The sequence below is a fragment of the Phyllobates terribilis genome, unplaced genomic scaffold (genome assembly GCF_046119375.1).
Source record: "Phyllobates terribilis strain yellow unplaced genomic scaffold, ASM4611937v1 Scaffold_1__5_contigs__length_1240528914, whole genome shotgun sequence".
Lineage (NCBI taxonomy): Eukaryota > Metazoa > Chordata > Amphibia > Anura > Dendrobatidae > Phyllobates > Phyllobates terribilis.
The window spans coordinates 983,853,207-983,875,598 of record NW_027362761.1 but is presented as its reverse complement, the minus strand read 5'-3'; the positions used below and the strand labels follow the sequence as shown (position 1 = coordinate 983,875,598).

The 22,392-nt window shown below is 44.1% G+C and overlaps 1 protein-coding gene across 17 annotated transcripts in view; it reads left to right on the top strand.

Annotated features, from left to right (window-relative positions):
• The window catches only part of TENM3 (teneurin transmembrane protein 3), a 1,704,102-nt gene that overhangs the window by 1,249,130 nt on the left and 432,580 nt on the right, over nt 1-22,392 (top strand). The window lies entirely within an intron of this gene.

Sequence of the window (22,392 nt, the reverse complement as noted above, 5' to 3'; positions counted from 1 at the left end):
TTTAAAACATCCTATGGGTAAGGATATCATTTGCTTGATTATCTTAATTCTTAATGCAGTTCCCCTGACTATAATCGCTCTCCTGTGGACTCTCTGACCAGGCTGGGACTTGTAGTCTCATCACAGCTGGAGATTCTTGGATGGGAGTGACGCCAGACATTGCAATAGTCTGTGTGCAGGACAACTACACATGGCACTATGGCACAAGACACATTAGCCAGTATGATGAAGCATTGTATGACCCTCCAGATGGGCAGTAAAGGCCTGCCTTCATGGCTTCTCGGTGCTGATGTTAGCAAAAGATCAAATATTCCATCCATTTTAGTTGCTTACTTTAGACACCAGCACCATCATATTTTTCATTTCTGCTTCTAAGACATTAGAATAGAGATGATAGATTCTAGAAAACATTGTAATTGAAGGAAGCCAAATGCCACAATAGAGCCTCAACCATCCATCATAAATGTAAAGTTGTTTTTATTAGATCCATTAAATCATTTACTGTGAAATTGTATCCATGTAGGAAATAGCCCATTTGTATTTCCTGCTATGAAAATATTATATGCCTGCTCATTGTGCGGTGGATTTTGTCTGCTGCTAGATTTAAAAACATTGGGATGACTTTACAGATTTCTCCATAATACGAGCAGGTTAAAGTGCAAAAGTCACTTTGGGTCTCGAATGACATTTACAGAGATTCTGATAACAGGAACGGACCAGGATCCCACCATGTACAGTGCACCTAGATCTTGGTCTTCTAGGCAAAGTGATCACAGAAATAAAATGTATATGATAGCAGTCTTCAGATATGACAAGTCATGCGGAGTCGAACCGTACCGTACAAGATTAAAAAGATATGACCAATTTGGCACAGACCTTAAATTAATGTTATCAACCAGGGAAATGGTATTGACCCTAGTAGCAATATGAGTAATGCCATCACATCTGCAGGTATCAACAGCTAGGAAGCCATAGCAGGAATCTGGGGAGCCTTGTCTTTACTTTTTGAAGAGGGCTGATGGTCCTTTCTATGACCAGGGCATGGTGATAATGTTTTGATAAAGAGCCCTACATTATCTTGTAACCAAAACATTATTACAGTCCCAATAATGGGACTATAATAATTATAGTTTTTGAAGATTAGACTGTGCTTGGTTCACAGCGTATTTTACAGTGGCTACCTAGTCCTGTCTTGGCAAACGCAGTTTTATTGCTTCCCACCTACTCTTAGGTTGGCGACCACTCTCCATAGCTCCATACAGGCCTCTTCTTGTCTCTAAACTTCTGGTCCACACCAGCTGCCTTACTGCCTTAGCCCCACTGCAGAGGGACAAGCTTGCTCTTGACTTAGACTTACTTCATGACCAATCACACTATGATCCAGCACCTCACATGGTGTAGATCATACTTTTCAATTGCCATTAAATCTCCATATATTCACACTCCCATGAGCTTATATGACAGCATGGTGGCACAGTGTATCAGTGTTACAATGCTCAGCCCTTCAGGTAGTAGCAGGCTCTTCTTGAACCATGATACGTGTTCTTAAAGTGATCCTCAGACGCCTTTTTGCAGTCACAGCATCACACACATAACAATTGTGACCTGTCCTTATCCCGAACTGCAAAACAAGATACATTTACATGGATGTACATGGTAGAGATAAGACTAATGAGCAGTCACGCAGCAAAATCAACAAGCAAAAATAGGACTGAATTTAGACATCCCATTCATGGCTGTTAAATGACCACCGATCGGCTATACGATAGACAACCTGTGGTCATTTAATAGGCTTTTTAGATCAGCTCTTCCATGTGCATGAAATGATCCTTAAAGTGGTTGCTCCCTTTCAGACCCTGAGAGCATTAGCGGAGACTCGCCGATGGACCCGGAGAAGGTGAGGACAACACAATTTGTTTCTTTATATTATCCTGCAGCAGGAGACATCAATTTACTGAAAAGGAGCAACCACTATAACACAATCTTTCCGTGTGCAATTAAATATAATTTTATCGACAGCTCATCACTTGGTTTACATGGGACAATGTGCCGCCAAGAACGATAATTTTTAAGTAAGATTAAAAATCATTTCACCCGACAAACCAACATTTTGCTCATTCCTCAGGTGCTTGTCTGCCTGTTTTGACAGGCTGATAATCTGGAGCAAGCATTTCTAGGAAGGTTCATTCCCGATTACCTCCCAGTGTAAATGAGCCCTAAGCGATTGATGGACAGTCCATATTCTGGGTGTCATAAGTTACGCTCATTACCTATCCGCCAGTAAGCTACCAGTCATCAGTGGCTGCTTTGGTTGCTTTCTTCTGGGGAAATATAATGGTGATCCTATTTATCCATCTGGCTGGTGTTACAACAGAGCATGAGTTAGAAATTAAAAAATCTTTTTTTCCCATATCATTCACTGCAGCAATGTTAGCGAATCTAGACGTAATATGTTGTTAGAATTTGAATGCGATTTCCAGGTACACAGCTATCACTGTGCATAGCCACACGCAGACTCCACTTACACGGAAATGCAACCTTAACATGACCTGACCACTGAACACAATGAGAATACAGTCATTCTGTATCCTTCTATTGAATTTTTAAATGCCTTCTATAAATCTTTCTTCCCACATAATATTAGAACAGACACAGAGAATAATATTCAGCGCATTAATATGTGTTGTGAGTAATATAACAGGTCAGTAAGTTAAAAATTGCATTGCCATTGACAAAGCTCACGTGAATACGTTTTTAATTTAGCGCATTATCTTCCTGATCTATACATGACCCTATTTGTTTACATTTAATATATTCTGCACTGGGGGGGGGGGGCAGATTTATTGTAGTAATGAAGCAAAGGCATGGGATTTATTCTCCATGTAGATAGATAAAAGAACCCTTTTAGATTCTGGAGGTCCCATCTATCTCTGCTCGCAGAGAGCATGTGATGAAACTTTATGCAGCTACATAGTAGCACAATAGACTTTACTTGCTCCATTTGTTTTGAATTTATTTCAATCTTTGAATTTGTAATTTCTGCATTCTAGTTTTTCCAGATATAAAATGTATTGCCCCATTGTATCATGGTTCATTGGCATAAATATAAAATTAAATAAGAACAAAAAATTGCTAATATAGAAATCCTTTTCAAATATTTGAATGGGGCTGTTTCTAGAGAATGTGCATTACATTTTTACAACCCCCATTATATGGGTTGTCCAGTCTAAAATGATAAGTCTGCGGTCACTCTGTGTGATTGCAGACTTATGAATCCCCACTGTGCACGAAGTGTGCACTACAGGGATTTGACGATTTTTTAGCCAGGAACGATGGTGATGTATGCGATATGCACAAGCCTGGGTGGAGCCCGTCTAGTGGGCGTGGCCTTGCTCCATACACTTGTATTAAGCGGGACCGCACCTACTGAATGGCCACGTAACTACACAGGGCGTGGTCTTGCTCCATACACTTGTATTAAGTGGGACCGCGCCCACTGGATGGCCACATCCCTACACAGGGCACGGCCTTTCTCCATACACTTGTATTAAGCGAGACCACGCCCACTGGATGGCCGCGTCACTACATGGGGCACGGCCTTTCTCCATACACTTGACTTAAGCGAGACTGCGCCCACTGGATGGCCATGTCACTACACGGGGAGCAGCTTGCTCCATACACTTGTATTAAGTGAGACTTTGCCCACTGGATGGCCATGTCACTACACAGGGCACGGCCTTGTTCCATACACTTGTATTAAGCGAGACTGTGCCTACTGGATGGCCATGTCACTACACGAGGCGCGGTCTTGCTCCATGCACTTGTATTAAGTGGGATCGCACCCACTGGATGGCCACGTCACTACACCGGGCACGGCCTTGTTCCATACACTTGTATTAAGCGAGACTGTGCCCACTGGATGGCCATGTCACTACACGGGGCGCGGTCTCTCTTCATACACTTGTATTAAGCGGGATCGCACCCACTGGATTGCCACGTCACTACACCGGGCACGGCCTTTCTCCATACACTTGTATTAAGCGAGACCGCGCCCACTGGATGGCCGCATCTCTACACGGGGCGCAGCCATGCTCCATATACTTGTATTAAGCGAGACTGTGCCCACTGGATGGCCATGTCACTGCACGGGGCTCGTTCTTGCTTCATACACTTGTATTAAGCAGGATCGCACCCACTGGATGGCCACGTCACTACACCGGGCACGGCATTTCTCCATACACTTGTATTAAGCGAGATCGCGCCCACTGGAAGGCCGCGTGTCTACATGGGGCGCGTCTTTGCTCCATACTATTGTATTCAGCGAGACCGCTCCCACTGGATGGCCATGTCACTACACGGGGCGTGGCCTTGCTCCATACACTTGTATTAAGCAAGACTGTGCCCACTGAATGGCCACGTCACTACACAGGGCGCGGCCTTGCTCCATACACATGTATTATGCGAGACCGCTCTCACTGGATGGCCACGTCACTGCACGGGGCGCGGCCTTGCTCCATACACTTGTATTAAGCGAGACCGCGCCCACTTGATTGCCACATCACTACTTGGGGCGTGGTCTTGCTCCATACACTTGTATTAAGCGAAACCGCGCCTACTGGGTGGCCACATCACTACACGGGGCGCGGCCTTGCTCCATACACTTCTATTAAGCGACACCGCGCCTACTGGATGGCCACGTCACTGCACGGGGCGCGGTCTTGCTCCATACACTTGTATTAAGCGAGACCGCGCCTACTGGCTGGCCACGTCACTATTTGGGGCGCAGCCTTGCTCATTACACTTGTATTAAGTGAGACCGCACCTACTGGATGACCACGTCACTACACGGGGCGTGGCCTTGCTCCATACACTTGTATTAAGCGAGACCGCGCCTACTGGATGGCTGCGTCACTACTTGGGGCGCGGCCTTGCTCCATACACTTGTATTAAGCGAAACCGCGCCTACTGGATGGCTACGTCACTACTTGGGGCGCGGCCTTGCTCCATACACTTGTATTAAGCGAGACCGCACCTACTGGATGACCACGTCACTACACGGGGCGCGGCCTTGCTCCATACACTTGTATTAAGCAAGACCGCGCCTACTGGATGACCACGTTACTTTGGGGTAAAAACGGAGAAGCTTGGAAGCTTAAGAACACCATCCCAACTGTGAAACACTGGGGTGGCAGCCTCATGTTGTGGGGTTGTTTTTCTGCAAGAGGGACTGGTGCAGTTTTGTCAGGAGGAATGGGCTCAAATTCCGACCAACTATGGTGAGAAGCTTGTGGAAGTATATTCCAAACGTTTGACCCAAGTCATTCAGTTTAAGAACAATGATACCAAATACTAATGAATGTATGTAAACTTTTGACTTTGCAGTAAGTAATAAAAATGCCTTAAAACATTCTCTCTCTCATTATTCTGCCATTTGGTAAATATTAAAAATTATGGTAATCCTAATTGACCTAAAAAGGGAAAGGTTTATTCTGATTTCATGTCAGATATTGAGAATAACATGCATATGTGTCTTTTTATATAGTGTATGTAAACTTCTGGTTTCAACTGTATCTGCACTAAGGTAAATTACCTGGAGGAGTTAAGGAAGATAATTATTCATACACTGTATATTTTCCTGTTTGTGTTGTAATTTAGCCTCAACACAGTGAGAAACCAAGGTTCGCTTTGCTGCTTTGCTAAGTGTTACTAGACTCGTTGAGTGTTCAAATCACAGAGAAAGTGTGATATATTCATTTATCAGCATAAACTGTGCTGATTTTTCCCCCAGACACACTGGCAGAAACCCTACAGATGTAATCTAAAAATACATTTTAATTATCCCGTCATACTTACATGGGGAAAATAACTGAGAATTGATATACGAGTGATAGATTCCTAAATGGCACCTACTATTTCTATGTAATATATACTTTTAATTAAAATGCAGTATTTATTTTTCTCGTTTTTTGGGTAGCAGTATGGCATGGCCTGGTCATAGATGTTTTTTACTTTAGAGACCTGAGTAAATCCCTTTCAGACATTGCATTAGCATTGCAGCCCTATTGCAGCAGATTGTACATGCGGATTGTACATGCGGATTGTACATGCGGATTGTACATGCGGATTGTACATGCGTTTTTCCTGCCAGGGACATGCGGAAGTGAAGCGTTCTTCACATGCATTTTCGCATGCGGGTTATCAAGCGCTTTTCCAAGCGATTTTAGCATCACTTGGAAAGTGCTTGTCAACTTGGTTACACTATATAAATCCATGCAACCGGCATGGATTTATATAGTGTGACCCAAGAGAATATAAAAAATAAATATATACTTACCTTCCAATGGCCCCCAGTGTCTTGTTTCCCTCCTTCCAGGCTGCTGGCAGCGGTACACTGAAGGACCTGCTGACTAGTGTTGAGCCACCCCCGTAGTGTTCGAGTTCGGTTCGGTTCGTCGAACACCCGTGTGTTCGCCGAACTGTTCGTCGAACTGTTCGTCGAACACCTTCGAATACCGTTAAAACCAATGGCAGGCAAACAAAAACACATAGAAACACATAGAAAACACCTTCAAAGGTGTCCAAAAGCTGACAAACTGCTCAGAAGACATAACTAACACATGGAAAAGTGACAAGTACATATAGTCATGCGAAAATAAAAGAGGTGGAGGAGTAAAAGGAGGGGGAGACACAGATATAGGCATGTCATGCTCTTCTAAAATCCAAAAAGTGAGAAGCCGACACGGCCAGTCCGCTCCTGCCCGTGCCACCTCCGTGTCGCCGGGTTTGTGCCAGAGCCGCGGTGAACCCTGACGGCCAGCCCCCCTCTCCCAATACTGGTGCCTGTCCGCTGGTGGGTCGAGCGAGCCCCCCTGTGGTGGAGGCAGCTCTAAGCTTTTTAATTTAAATTGTCTCTCTAATTTGAATGAATACACTTTAAATCCATTTACAAGGATCTATTGGAGGGCAAGTCTCATGCCAGCAGCCGCGGTAATTCCAGCTCCAGTAGCGTCCACTAAAGCTGCTGCAGTTAAAAAGCTTTTATAAGGATCGAGCTCGGCTGTCCACCGCAAGGCATCCTACTGCCAGTCCCAGCCCCTATGCCTTGGGGTGCCTCCTGATGCTCTTCACTAAGTATCCCATGGTCCCGAAGCATTTCCTTTGAAAAAATTAAGTGTCTAAACTACAGGTGGTGCAGCTTGCTTAACAGCCGGGATAATCCGCTCACTAGCAGACACTGCTACTAGGCACAAAGTATTTCCTGGGCTAGATGCAGTTAAAAATTTGTAATTAGATACTCTCGTTGGATGCTGAGAAAGCATTCCATAGAGTCTCCTGGCACGCCATATATGATTCTCTTAAAAAGCTTGGGGTAGGGGTCTAGGGGACCCTTTTATAGCCAAAATCACGGCCCTGTATCGCAATACGTCACCTAGGCTGAAGATAAATGGAACTGTAGCACCCTGAGGGCTCGGTTGCTACAGACGTATTGCACCTCACCCAGAGGTGTGATATCTCACTCTCAGGTAAGGATGGAGTGTGGATCAGGACCCGACACCTGCATGCATTACACCACATTGCCGTGGGGCAGGGCGACCAATATGCCCCTGAGATGGGCACGACAGTCCCTGTCCCTGGCTGGAGTGGGGGGAGGGAACACTGAGGAAGGGGAACCCTGTAGTGCAGGAGCAGGGAGGAAGCAGTTCCTGGGTGCATTGAGAAGGGAGTATAAAAGGTGGGCACCATCTTAGTTCAGTGCAGAGAAGTCTGAGCAGAAGTGGCAGGGAGCAGGGGCTCTGCATGAGCTCTGCTCCGGAGGCGGGCCTAGTAACAGAGGCCCAGGCCTGGAAGAGGGAGAAGGAAGGAAGAGGAGCGGAGAAGGCTCCAGGAACGAGGAATGAAGGGATCCCAGGGGTGCGGACGGGCGAGTCGCCACCGCACGCCCGAATCCACCTGCGTGGAGGGGTCAGGCCAAAGGGGGAGACCGGTCCCCGAACTAGTGGAGGCAGGAAACGACCCTCAGCTAGAAACCGGAGGCTCTGACATTTTATGTGGCGCAGCCCCTCGCTACACCCGCTAGGAAGGCACCACATAGGGTCAGGGAAACTGGCGCCAAGTTTACCAAGAGGAGGCCCGAGGCAGCCGGACAGAAGTGTTGGTAAGAAAGGCCAGACAAAGGACACACAAAGGGGGTCCTGTGAAGTGCTCCAAAGTTATCTGGGAGTTGTCTGAGCCCCTCACCTGGTGAGCACAGTACGACGTGGGCAGCCGTTACCTGCAGACGTGGTCTGGATAATAAGAACTGTGAGTAAAGGCCCTGAACTGCATCACTGACTCCGTGTCGTTACTGCTGCTGCCCTGCACCATCACCCCCATCCTCCGCATACACTGCCCTGAGGCTATACTCCTCCCGTGGGGAGTTATGCTACGCTCTGCTGCACCCACAACACCAGCCTCAGTGGTCTGCCCTGTAGCGGCGGTTCACTCTGACCGCAATCCACGGGTGGCGTAGTCGGACATTTAAACATGAAAACCACTTACATAGTTCCGCCACTGGTTTGACCGCCCTGAGCCACGGAACTGGGTCGCCGCCACGAAGACTACAACCACCAGCATCCACCAAAAAGGGTCCGGCTCCGGGTGTCCCAAGGCCCAGGGGGTGCGTCAGAACATTTTCATCACCTTTCACAATCACCAATGGGACAAGGCAGTGATGTCCTCTGTCCCCTCTCTTATACATCCTAGTGACGGAGCACCTGCTCTCATCAATTCGCCATAACCCCAATATTAGGTGGATTGAGGTGGGAGGCACCGAGTACAAGTGCTCTCTATTTGCTGATGATGTCCTAGTATATATCACTCAATCACATATATCCATCCATGCTGTTATGGCTGAAATAGATCACTTTGTTACATGGTAAAATTTTAAAATCAATGCAGCGAAGTCTGAGGCCCTCGATGTCTCCCTCCCCAAATCCATATAGGATTCCATCCAGTCCAACTTTCCCTTTGCCTGGCCCTCACAGGGTATCAAATACTTAGGAATTCCTATTCATAGAGACCTCTCCCATCTATGTTATCTTAATTTTGGGCCCTTTATTGAACAACTACATACAGACCACGGTTGGCAAGTTAGAACTGTAAGATTCACTACGTGAACCACTGGTGTTTTGTGGAAAAGCACATGTACACTGCGTTCCAAATTATTATACAAAAAGTGTTTAGGAGTGATAAGGGAAGAATTTGTTTGTTTGTCAGTTAAACTCATTGATGGTGATGTGTGTCAGGGCTCTTTATATCACTGTAAGCAATTGCAGACACCTGTGCTAATTAGTTTGGCAGGTGTGTCCAATGAAAGGCAAGACTACTTAAGAAGGCTCTCTCACATTATTAAGCAGCCTACATTTTCTGCCAAAATGGGAAAGAAAAAGGATGTGTCGGCTGCTGAGAAGCAACAAATTGTGGAGTGTTTAGGTCAAGGCATGACTACAATCAACATTGTGCGATGATCAGGATGAAGTGTCTTGGCAATCAAGAAGTATGTAGCTGATTCACAGTACACACGTGTGCGTGCTGATAAGGGCAAATTGAGGACTCTTTCCTACAGGCAATTACGTCAGGTTGAAAGAGCAGCGGCAAAAAAGCCTTGTCATAGCAGCAGACAAGTTTTTGAAGCTGCTTGTGCCTCCAACGTCCCCCGAACAACAAGATGCAGGGTCCTTCAGAGGTTTGCAGCTGTGCATGCGCCATCCTGTCGACCTCCTCTATCCACTTCACACAAGCAGAAACGGCTCCAGTGGGCCAAACATTACATGAAGACTGATTTCAAAACTGTTTTGTTCACGGATGAGTGCCGTGCAGCGCTCGATGGTCCAGATGGATGGAGTGGAGGATGGCTGGTTGATGGACACCCCACGCAAACACGGCTACAGCGCCAACAAGGAGGAGGTGGAGTAATGTTTTGGGCTGGAATCATGGGGAGAGAGATTGTCGGCCCCTTTAGGATCCCTGAAGGCGCTAAAGATGAACTCCATAATGTATGTGGATTTTCTCAAACAGCACTTCCTGCCATGGTTCAAGAAGAAGAACCGTGTATTTCACAGCAAGATCATTTTTCTGCATGATAATGCACCATCTCATGCTGCACATAAAACATCTGCATCTCTGGCTGATATGGGCATAAAAGGGGACAAACTTATGGTGTGACCCCCATGCTTCCCTGACCTCTACCCCATTCAGAACCTTTGGAGCATCATTAAAAGGAGTGTCTATGATGGCGGGAGGCAGTTCACATCTAAGCAACAGCTCTGGGAGGGTATTCTGTCCTCATGCAAAACAATTGAAGCAGAAACCATCCAAAACCTGACAAATTCAATGGACGAGAGAGTTCAGAAGCTCCTTTCGAACAAGGGGTCCTATGTGAAAATGTAACATCACCTAGAATAAAGTTTTGAGTTGAAAACTGTTTGATTTCAGTTTCTAACAACCTGCTAATGCTTATAATTTCAAAAATGACCATTTTTTGGTCTTTATTAAAATGAAAAGGTTGATCGAAAAGTTTGGGGGATCTAAGAGTGTGGCAACCCAGTAGTCATGATTACTTCGAATTCTGACAATATGAGGGTCATGCTGCAGGTAGTGCAGCAAGAAGGCACTTATGTGCCTTGCGCATCTCGGAGCCCCAAAATTATTTTCCGGGCTAGATGCAGCTAAAAATTATTTTTAATTTTAAATCTGGTGAAGCTTTAGTATAGATGGCCTAATAGGATCAGTGCTGCACACTGCCACAAAGCCCAAATTATTTTCCAGTCAAGATACAGATAAACATGATTAGTAATTTGAAAGCTTAAAACGGTTGGTAGGGTGATTTTAACCAATCATCAAGCTTTTACTCTCCCCAGGATGACACAGGGGTAGAAAAGTCTTTTCGGATCCATGATTTGTTCATCTTTATGAACGTGAGTCTGTCTACATTATCAGTGGAGAGCCGCGTGCGCTTATCTGTCAGCACACCACCAGCAGCGCTGAACACACGTTCAGACAGAACGCTGGCTGCGGGGCATGACAAGATCTCCAAGGCGTAAGTGGCTAGCTCCGGCCATTTATCCAGATTGGAAGCCCAAAAAGAGCAAGGGTCCAGTGACACAGTCGTGGCTTCAATGTTTACTTGGAGATACTCCTGTACCATCGTCTCTAGGCGTTGACTATGTGTCAGACTTCTTGTCTCCTGTGGCCTTGCAAAGGATGGGCTAAAAAAGTGGTGAAATGATTCCGCAAAATTGATGTTACCAGCAGATACTGTGGTTCTGTTACGGTTTGAGTGCTGAACACTTGACGGTCCCACGGTTGGCAAGTTGGAACTGTGAGATTCACTACGTGCACCACTGGTATTTTGTGGAAAAGCACATGTAAGATTCTGCAACAGTCTCTGCTGATACTCCTGCATGCGTGCATCCCTTTCTATGGCAGGAATAATTTCTGCAAATTTACTTTTGTACCGGGGATCTAACAGTGTGGCAACCCAGTAGTCAGGATTATTTCTAATTCTCACAATTCGAGGGTCATGTTGCAGGTAGTGCAGCAAGAAGGCACTCATGTGTGTTGCGCATCCAGGAGCACCAAGTCCCTGTTGTGTTGGTGGCGAGGTAACAATCATGCTTCCTTCCTCTGTCCTCTCCCCCCAACCTCGCACAACAGAAATGTGATCAAGGTCTCCCTCATCTGATGAGTCTTCCATCAGTTCGTCCTCCACTTCTTCCTGGGCTCCTGCACCTTCCTCACTAGTTTGGCTGCTACCATGCGCCCTGGTAAAACCATCTCCCCCACCCTCACATGCCTGCCGCCTTGGTGCTGCCGACCGTCTGGACCTTGCAGATGTTAGCCCTTCCGCATACAACTCCTCCTCCTCTACTTCCTCCACCTCCTCTTGTGCCACCACCTGACTCCGAATTCTGTTTAACATGTGCTCCAGCATGTAAATCACCGGAATAGTCATGCTGAGAATGGCATCGTCAGCACTAAACATCTTCGTCGCCATTTCAAAACTGTGCAGAAGGGTGCATAGGTCCCTGATCTGAGACCACTCCTCCAGCGTGATTTGCCCCACCTCTGAATCTCGTTGGCCCAGGCTATACGTCAGAACGTATTGCACCAGGGCTTGTCGGTGCTGCCACAGTCGCTGCAACATGTGCAGAGTTGAATTCCACCGGGTAGGCACATCGCATTTTAGCCGGTGAAGTGGCAGGCCCAACGACTTCTGTAGAGATGTAAGTCGCTGAGCTGCGGGATGCGAACGGCGGAAGTGAGCACACAGCGACCGTGCCCTCTGCAGAAGGCCATCTAGTCTGGGATAGTGGGCTAAAAATTGCTGGACAACCAGGTTCAACACGTGAGCCATACAAGGCACGTGTGTGACATTGCCCCGGCGAAGGGCCGCACCCAGGTTTGCAGCATTGTCGCACACGGCCTTCCCTGGTTTCAGGTCCAGTGGAGACAACCATTCATGAAATTGGTTCTCCAGAGCTGACCACAACTCCTCAGCTGTGTGACTCACATTTCCCAGACATTTCAATGTAAAAACCGCCTGATGACGTTGAGCCCTACTGCCAGCATAGTAAGGAGGTGTGCAGGATCCCTTCTGTGCAGTTAGAAAGCTTGTGGCATGACCAGACAGGCTTTGGGTGCAGGTGGAAGACCGAGAGGAGGTTGAGGAGGCAGAAGCAGTGGAGGAACTTTGACATAAAGAGGATTGACGCACAACTCGTGGGGACGGCAAGACTTGGACAGCAGCCCCTTGTCCTGCTGTCACCATAGTTACCCAGTGCCCAGTCAGCGACATGTAACGCCCCTGTCCATGCCTACTCGTCCAAGTGTCTGTGGTGAAATGCACCCTGTCACACACAGAGTTTCTCAAAGAAGCGGTGATGTTGTGTGCGACATGCTGGTGGAGCGCAGGCACACCTTTCTTTGAGAAGTAGTGCCGACTGGGCATCTGGTACTGGGGCACTGCGACGGACATAAGGTCTCGAAAATCCTCTGTGTCCACCAGGCGGAAAGGCAGCATTTCTGTAGCCAAGAGCTTGCAGATGGTGAAATTCAACCTCTTAGCTTTCTCATGGCTAGGAGGAAATGGTCTTTTACTTGTCCACATCTGAGGGACCGAGGGCTGGCTATTGTGCTTAGATGGGGTTGATAAGGGTGTCCCCGGCAAACTGCCGGTCTGTGAGGAAGATGCAGGCGGACATGTTAGGTTGCCTTGATCCAAAGGTGGTGCTATCGATGTCGGACAGCGCTCAACACCAGCTGGTGTTACCACCTCCAAAGAAAATGATGACCTGCCAATCACGCTGGCTGTTGCGGGTAAAGAGGTGGCAGGTCTGCGCCCCAAAACAGGTGTGACTGCTGTCCCCCCAGTCACAGAGGATGAAGAGGCCGCGGATGCACAAGATATGGCAGACGGTGATTGGCCCGGCCGGCTAGGCCGCATTGTAGCACACTGAGCTTCCCACTGCAACTTATGCTTCATGTCCATGTGCCGGTTCATGCATGAAGTACTCAAACTATGTATTTTTTGGCCTCTACTTAGCTTTTGCTGACAAATGTTACAGATAACACGAGTTGGGTCATCTTTATCGATCTGAAAAAATGCCCAGGCTATGCAAGGCTTAGCACCCATGCGACCTGAAGAGCCACCACGACTTGTGGTGAGAGGCAGAGTTGTGTTTGAGGATGCAGTTGTTGACGTGCTTCCAGTACTACGTCTCTGTCCAGGAAGGCGCAACCTGACCTCGTCGTCACTAGCATCTTCCTCCACCTCCTCTGCTGACCTCATCTCTTGGCTGACTGTGGGTTGACAGTAAGTGGGATCTCCGACCTCATCATCATCACCCTGTGCGTTATCACACCTGTCGTCCTCAGAGCCAACCTGTTCCTGCCCTGACAAAAAACTAAAGTTGTCGCTCCAATCAGGTATTTGAGTCTTATCATCGTCTTCCTCATTGTCTCCACCAACAGGAGTTACAGTTTGGGAATGAGGGTCTACATTATGGTCAGAACCTTCTGCGTCTGGTCCTGGATCCGACTCATAAAGATTCTGGGCATCAGTGCAGATCATTTCCTCGTCTGGATTCACAGAAGCGCTGGAGTCGACCTCTGATTCCCAGGCTATAGTATGAGTAAACAGCTCTGCAGACTCAACCATCTGTTCTACCTCATACTCAGACGGGCAGCTGGAGATTTGGGAGCTGTGAGGAAGCAAGTGCGATTTGGGTGACACCTTTGAGGACTGGAGTATTTGTGATGTTGAAGTTGATGTGGAGGAGAGCCCACTTAAAGGAGCACTTGATATCCGTTGAAGCACCTGCTGTTTTTGTGCCTCATCTGGAATTTGTAGCGATTGGCGTGGCCGTAAGAAAGGGATCTTATCACATTGTCTGCTAAAAGAAGTAGACATTTTAGTTTGGCTGGAAGATGGTCTTTCTTCTGCAGATGTTACTGTTGCTTTAACACCTACCCCACGGACACAACCTTTTTTCTCCTTCCCAACACGCCTATTCCCCTTTCCACCAGCAGCAGGCCTTTTTCCACTCATTTTGGTGGTTAACTAATTCACAACTCTGGAGTTGTTTGCACAAAAAAACAATGGATGGTAACCGAGCAGAGCTGAGTGGCCAAACTGTGGTATTAGGCCAAAACTATTGGCTGGGTTAGATGCAGAAAAAATTATTTTGAATTTGCAACCTGATGGAGGTCAGTATAGATGGACTAATACAAATAGTCCCACACACAGCTAGAAGCCCAAATATTTTTTCAGAGGTACTGTAGATGCAGATAAAAATTAGTTTTAATTTGCAACCTGATGGAGGTCAGTATAGATGGACTAATAGAGAAAGTCCGACACACTACTAGAAGGCCAAATATTTTTTCAGAGGTAGATGCAAAAAAAATATATTCAGTTTGCAACCTGATGGAGGTCAGTATAGATGGACTAATACAAATAGTCCCACACACAGCTAGAAGCCCAAATATTTTTTCAGAGGTACTGTAGATGCAGATAAAAATTATTTTTAATTTGCAACCTGATGGAGGTCAGTATAGATGGACTAATAGACCAAGTCCCACACACTGCTAGAAGCCCAAATATTTTTTCAGAGCTAGATGCAGAAAAAAATTATTTTTAATTTGCAACCTGATGGAGGTCAGTATAGATGGACTAATAGACCAAGTCCCACACACCGCTAGAAGCCCAACTATTTTTTCAGAGCTAGATGCAGAAAAAAATTATATTCAATTTGCAACCTGCTGGAGGTCAGTATAGAAGGACTAATAGAACAAGTCCCACACACTGCTAGAAGCCCAAATATTTTTTCAGAGCTAAATGAAGAAAAAAATTATTTTTAATTTGCAACCTGATGGAGGTCAGTATAGATGGACTAATAGACCAAGTCCCACACACTGCTAGAAGCCCAAATATTTTTTCAGAGCTAGATGCAGAAAAAAATTATATTCAGTTTGCAACCTGATGGAGGTCAGTATAGATGGACTAATAGACCAAGTCCCACACACCGCTAGAAGCCCAACTATTTTTTCAGAGCTAGATGCAGAAAAAAATTATATTCAATTTGCAACCTGCTGGAGGTCAGTATAGAAGGACTAATAGAACAAGTCCCACACGCTGCTAGAAGGCCAAATATTTTTTCAGAGCTAAATGAAGAAAAAAATTATTTTTAATTTGCAACCTGATGGAGGTCAGTATAGATGGACTAATAGACCAAGTCCCACACACTGCTAGAAGCCCAAATATTTTTTCAGAGCTAGATGCAGAAAAAAATTATATTCAGTTTGCAACCTGATGGAGGTCAGTATAGATGGACTAATAGAATGATGCTATGCCCAAAAGATTTTACTTCACTAGGTGCAGTAAAAAAATTGGTATTCTATACACAGGTGTTATATCTTGCAACACAGATAGGCTACTCCACTGACTAACACACTCTGCAATAGGCCAAAAAGGATTAGCTTTGCTAGATTCAGCCAAATGCTGTGAAAAAAACTTGCACAGCACTGGCACAGACCTGCCTGGCAAAAACTGATAGGAACTGATGTAACCTAGTCCTGAAAAGGACTCCAATTACAATTAGTCTTTACTCCCACAACCTAGCTATTTAAGAGCACAGACCTCCCTGATAAAAGTCGTAGGAAATGCTGTAACCTAGTCCTTAAAAGGACTGCAATCACAACTATTCCCTACTCCCAAGCTATCTGTAGATTTGTGCGAAAATTGGCTTGAAATTAACAAGGTATAGCGCACACAGCAACAGCGGTGCCGTCTAACACGCAGCTGCAGCAGTGAGAAAATGGTGGCGACGGGGAAAATGGCTTGGTCTTATAGGGCAAGGACATGTGACATACACTGCCAATGACACATGCCCTTGCTTGTGTGAAAAAAAGCACTTCGCTCCGTGTGTGCGCTGCTGATAGGCTGACAGATTGCACCTCCCCACTGTAAATGCGGGAAAGAGAAAAAAAAATGGAGATCTTCATTGTTCCTGCAGAGATCCATCCCCTGCCCCTCCCCCCACCCCGCTGTACACTCAAACTGCGTATTAACATTAATTTTCATCATTACTGAGAAAAAATCCAGTTATGATTTTGGTGCACGAACAGTTATCGAACATAACCTCGAACAGCCGAATTTTTCTCAAATTGTTCGTGTTCGCCGAACGGCTCGAACACCGCCCAAAACAGCTCGAATTTGAGATTGGCGAACAGTTCGAGTAGAACAACGCTCATCTCTACTGCTGACGTCAGCATCGTGTGACCCGTCACATGACTATGACGTCAGCGCAGGTCCTTCAGTCCATCGCTAGCTGCCGGCATGAAAGGACGAGTGCAGCGGGGGCCGCCAGAAGGTAAGTATAATCTTTATTTTTTATTTTATTCTTTTTTTCATCGTTTCTATGGTACCCGGGTCCGGAGGAGAGTCTCCTCTCCTCTAGACCTGGGTACCATCCACACATTGGAACGCGTGCATTCTGCATGTCCTTATCTAGTGAAGTGGAATGCATGCGTTCTAATGCAAGTCAATGGCGCCGAAAACACAGCACTTCCGCAAAATAATTGCTAGTTCTGCATTTTTTTCTGCAATGATAATCCGCAGCGGAAATTTCCGCATTATGTGCACAGCACATGCGGATTATCATTGGGGAACATGGCAGGCCTTCTACCGTGCGTTTTTTACGCGTTTCTGCAGCGTTTTTGCCGCTGCGGAAACGCTTAAAAAACGCATCGTGGGCACACAGCCTAACACGGCAATCATATTAGTGTAAGGGGCCTTAGTGCACCACCATAGGCTTCTAGCTCCATACATAGTCACTGTTCTCATCTGTCAGATATTATGGTGATAATATAAAGTCACATAAAGTATTGTATAAAAATGTTAGCGCCCTTTCTGCCTCCGCGTAGACTCCATGTAGACAGCTCTACCATGTGCATGAGTTGGAAGCTCAATATTTGGTGCAGAAGAAAGAGCTATTTAATAGTTTCCTCTTCAGCAGGTATTCCCTTTGCAATGGCAAATACTTTAAATACATATTTTGCTCTTAGTACAGGTTATCTGCAACTGGAAATCAATATTTAACACCGCTGTGGCATTTCGCCCTTAAGTACGCCAATGCCAGTTTAATAACTGGTAGTGACTGAATTCATTAATCCTCAGTGAAATGTCAAATGTGTTACAGAACCGGTGTTGCTTAAGGAAATGATTCTTTTTATATGCACGCATTCTTTCTGTGGAACAAATCAAGCCGCAGAAGGCTTCCATATTTGGTGGTACATATTTTTAGATATGAATGACAGCGGCTATGACAAACTATAAGTCTCCTGTTACTTCTTTCATGCTCTAGAAATACAATGCCATTAATCTAATGTATTCCCTAGAGGCCTGGTTCCCTAAGCAGAAACACCTCTTCTTAGTTTCATAAGGTTTTCCATTTTTTTAACTCTACATTGTAACAAGCAAAATGCTACTAGCCAAATAATCGACTTTTTATTTCTTCTTTTTCTTCTTCCTCTTCTTCATATTAGTATTATTATTATTATCATCATATTTAATATATTTTAATATTTATTTTAAAATATATATATTTTTACTCTTCCAGATAAGGCCAGATTCTAACATCTGTTTTTTAGATGTGAAAAATATTTTTTTTTCCGCTTTGTGTGTTCACTTTTGGTCCATGTGTCAGTTTTTACAATCTTTGTTGCATCCGTTTTTCTTGTATGTAAAAATTTTTTTGGGCAGTTTCTCCTATTCATTAAATTGCAGAATACGAAACAACACATTGACGACATCCATGTGCTATTGATTTTTTTCATGGGGCTATAAAATAGGACATGTCTGTGTTTTATTTGGCAGACAATTGGCCTACAAAAAATAAAAAAAGACATTTGAAAAGGCACGTTCATTGTAACAATAAAAATAACGGATAGCACTCAAGCCCAAAAAAATTGATGTGTGAACTCAGGCTAAGACTGGGAGTGCAAAAGAATTTTGCAAAATAAATGGCAGCGATTGAGGAAACCATGACTTGATTGATCTCCATTGTCTAACTGTCCATACTTCAGGCATCTATCCCAGTATGCCGGTAGATATCATACTAGAATTCAGCTATAGCTGTCACAATTAACAATAATTGTTTTCGATTTCTGTGTCCAGGCTGGTTTTAGTTTTTAAAAGGTTTTACTTGATGTGCAAAAGTATAAAAATGAAGGTGGTCATACAAGGTCCAATTTTATGATCTAACATACATTCTTGGTGGTTTTGAAAAGTCGTTGTCAAGGATCTAAAGTTACTATAAAGGGCTAATGTGCTGTTGCTGGTGTGGAGAAGTTCTATTTTGGATAAATTTGGCACATCTCTAGAAACACTTTATAATACTTTTTGGTTGGTTTATTTTAGACCAGTTTTTTTGTGCAATATGGCTCATCTTAAGCCATGCCTCTTGCCTACCAAACCATGCTCCTTTCCCACTAAGTCATGCCACCCTGTTGGACAGAGGACAGAATGTATGCCAGAATGTAAACCAGAGTTCTAGTTCAATTGAATCCACAATTTTGGTACATTTTGACTATTTAATCCACTACATTGTCGTCTTCATTATGTGCCTTTCTCCCCTAGTCATGAGGTAGACAAAGCATGGTTTGTGATAACGCTAGGCTGCGTCATTATTTTACAATGCTAAAAAGAATCTTTATAAAGATGTATTTGTAAATTATGAATGAAGGCCTAGAGAACATAGTTTTTGGAGAATGTTATCGGTAAGTGGTAAATTATCCACTAATTCCCAGGACTTACATGTACAGGTGCATCTCACTAAATTAGAATATCATCAAAAAGTTAATTTATTTCAGTTCTTCAGTACAAAAGGTGAAACTCATATATTATATAGAGTCAGAGTCATCTATTTCAAGTGTTTATTTCTGTTAATGTTGATGATTATGGCTTACAGCCAATGAAAACACAAGTCATTATCTCAGTAAAATAGAATACTTTATAACAACAGCTTAAAAACGTTTTTAAAATCTGAAATGTTGGCCTACTGAAATGTATGTTCAGTAAATGCACTCAATACTTGGTCAGGGCTCCTTTTGCATCAATTACTGCATCAATGCGGCGTGGCATGGAGGTGATCAGCCTGTGGCACTGCTGAGGTGTTATGGAAGCCCAGTTTGCTTTGATAGCAGCCTTCAGCTCATCTGCATTGTTGGGTCTGGTGTCTCTCATCTTCCTCTTGACAATACCCCATAGATTCTCTATAGGGTTAAGGTCAGGTGAGTTTGCTGGCCAATCAAGCACAGTGATAGTGTTGTTTTTAAACCAGGTATTGGTACTTTTGGCAGTGTGGACAGGTGCCAAGACCTGCTGGAGAATGAAATTTCCATCTCCAAAAAGCTTGTCGGCAGAGGGGAGCATGAAGTTCTCTAAAATTTCCTGTTAGACGGCTGCGCTGACTTTGGTCTTGATAAAACACAGTGGACCTACACCAGCAGATGTCATGGCTCCCCAAACCATCACTGATTGTGGAAACTTCACACTAGACCTCAAGCAGCTTGGATTGTGGCTTCTCCACTCTTCTTCCAGACTCTGGGACCTTGATTTCCAAATGAAAATTGGAACTCTGGGACCTTATGGAGTGTGTCAATGACTGCCTTCTGGACATCTGTCAAGTCAGCAGTCTTCCCCATGATTATGGAGCCTACTGAAACAGACTAAGGGACCGCTTTAAACAGTTAGGAAGACTTTGCCAGTGTTTTTTGTTAATTATTCTAATTTACTGAGATAATGACTTTTGTGTTTTCATTAGCTGTAAGCCATAATCATCAACATTAACATAAATAAACACTTGAAATAGATCACTCTGTTTGAAATGACGCTACATAATATACGAGTTTCACTTTTTGTATTGAAGAACTGAAATAAGTTAACTTTTTGATGATATTCTAATTTATTGAGATGCACCTGTTTGTAGGTCTGTGGGTTGTGGTTCCTACCACTGCAATAGTACCAAAGTGATTGTTGTAACATCCAGGAGAATAGAAGCTTCAGATTCAGTCCATTTAACCCCTAGATCCCATGGTCAATAGTGACTATGGTATTCAAGAATATTTGACAGAGGCAGAAGCCCATCAACAATATAATAAACTTTTTTTTTTCTTTTCACCCCTAAAGGGCACAAAAGTTAAAGATAACCTTTCAGCACGGTTTGTGATGTAAAGTAAAGACATGGCTGTAATACTGTTAAAATTGATACCTTTGGTGAAGGAATCCGCTTTGTGGTTCTTCTTTAATCACCATTTGAAGCTTTATGCTCTTTAGATTTTGGTGCACAGGGGCTGGAATATGCACTGGGTCTTCTCCTCCCTGTCTGTGATTCCCGGCCCCTCTTCCTGCCTCTGCTCTATGAATGACAGGTGACATGTCAAACAGAGGGGGCAGGTCATTCACAGACCAAAGTCAGGTGGAGGGGCCGGGGAATCACAGACAGGGAGGAGAAGACCCAGTGCACAGCCCGGCCCCTGTGCACCGAAATCTAAAGAGCATAAAACTTGAAATGGTGATTAAAGAAGAACAACAAAGTGACTTACTCCTCCAAAGGTATCAATGTAATCAGTATTACACCACCTTTACAGCCATGTCTTTACATTACATTATGAAATGACAGGGTCAGTTTAATCAATTTATATCTACGACAGAATGCGAGTGCTAAACATATATCACCTAACAAAAAAAAACGATGTACGACTGCAAAGAAAAACCAATAAATAGTGTGGTAACGTAAACATGATTTGTTTGCCCACTAAATGTACAATTATTATATAAGAGTAATGAAACATACAAAACATATATATTTGATATTGTTAACATATAATTCATGAAATAAAGGTAGAATAATGACCTACAGGTAATTACAAAACAAAAACAATTGCAGTTTTCTTCCATTCCCTCCAAGAAGGACTTAATAAAAGTTAATCAATATGTTATATGTACCCTAAAATTAAGTCATTGTAAAATACAATACAAGACCTCATACAGCTACATCGACAGAAAAGTGAAAAAAAGCCATGGTTCTGGAAATGCAATGACTCAAAAACAAAATTCTATGTTCCTTACATAATGGCTTGGCCTTAGAATGGGTACGCAACACAAAACACCCACAATATTCATTATAACTAGTCTTACGATATAAAGATCCCCAAACTAAAAGCCACAGAGGAAAAGCACCATGACTCCTCATTTTAGAGATTACCGGGAGTCTCAGTACAAGGATCCATAGTGATGAAATGTGACATCCCTGGGAATTAGCCTTATCTTTGAAGGAATCTTGGAAGGTATAGTGCAGTATGTATGGTTATATAGAAATCTGCTCTTCCATTTTCTGTTATAACATTTTAACATTGAGTAAAATAAATCAGAATCAGTTTGTATCTATTATCACTTACCCAGAAAAAAAAAAGAAATTAATTAGTATTTTTATCTTTAGTTTAGTTTTAATGTGTCATTAATATAAAAAAAATCTGTTGAGCTGACGTGAGAAGTTTTTTTTATAAAATAACTTCTAATGTGAAAATCATGTGTTAAATCTTAAAACCAGCAGAGCAGACAGGTATGCGATGTGATATCCCCTCCCGCACAGAAAATGTATGCAGAGCTGACGGCCATTCCACCAAAGAGTTCTCTTCAAAGGGATCATCATTAGAAAGACGTGTAAATTATTGACATCGCACATTATTGTCGGAGACCTCCATTCTCCCTATGTACATAAGTCCATAGTGTTTACCACGTCATTAATGGTGTACAACCATTGTATCGGATCCCGGGCTTTAGGTGTGGTCTGT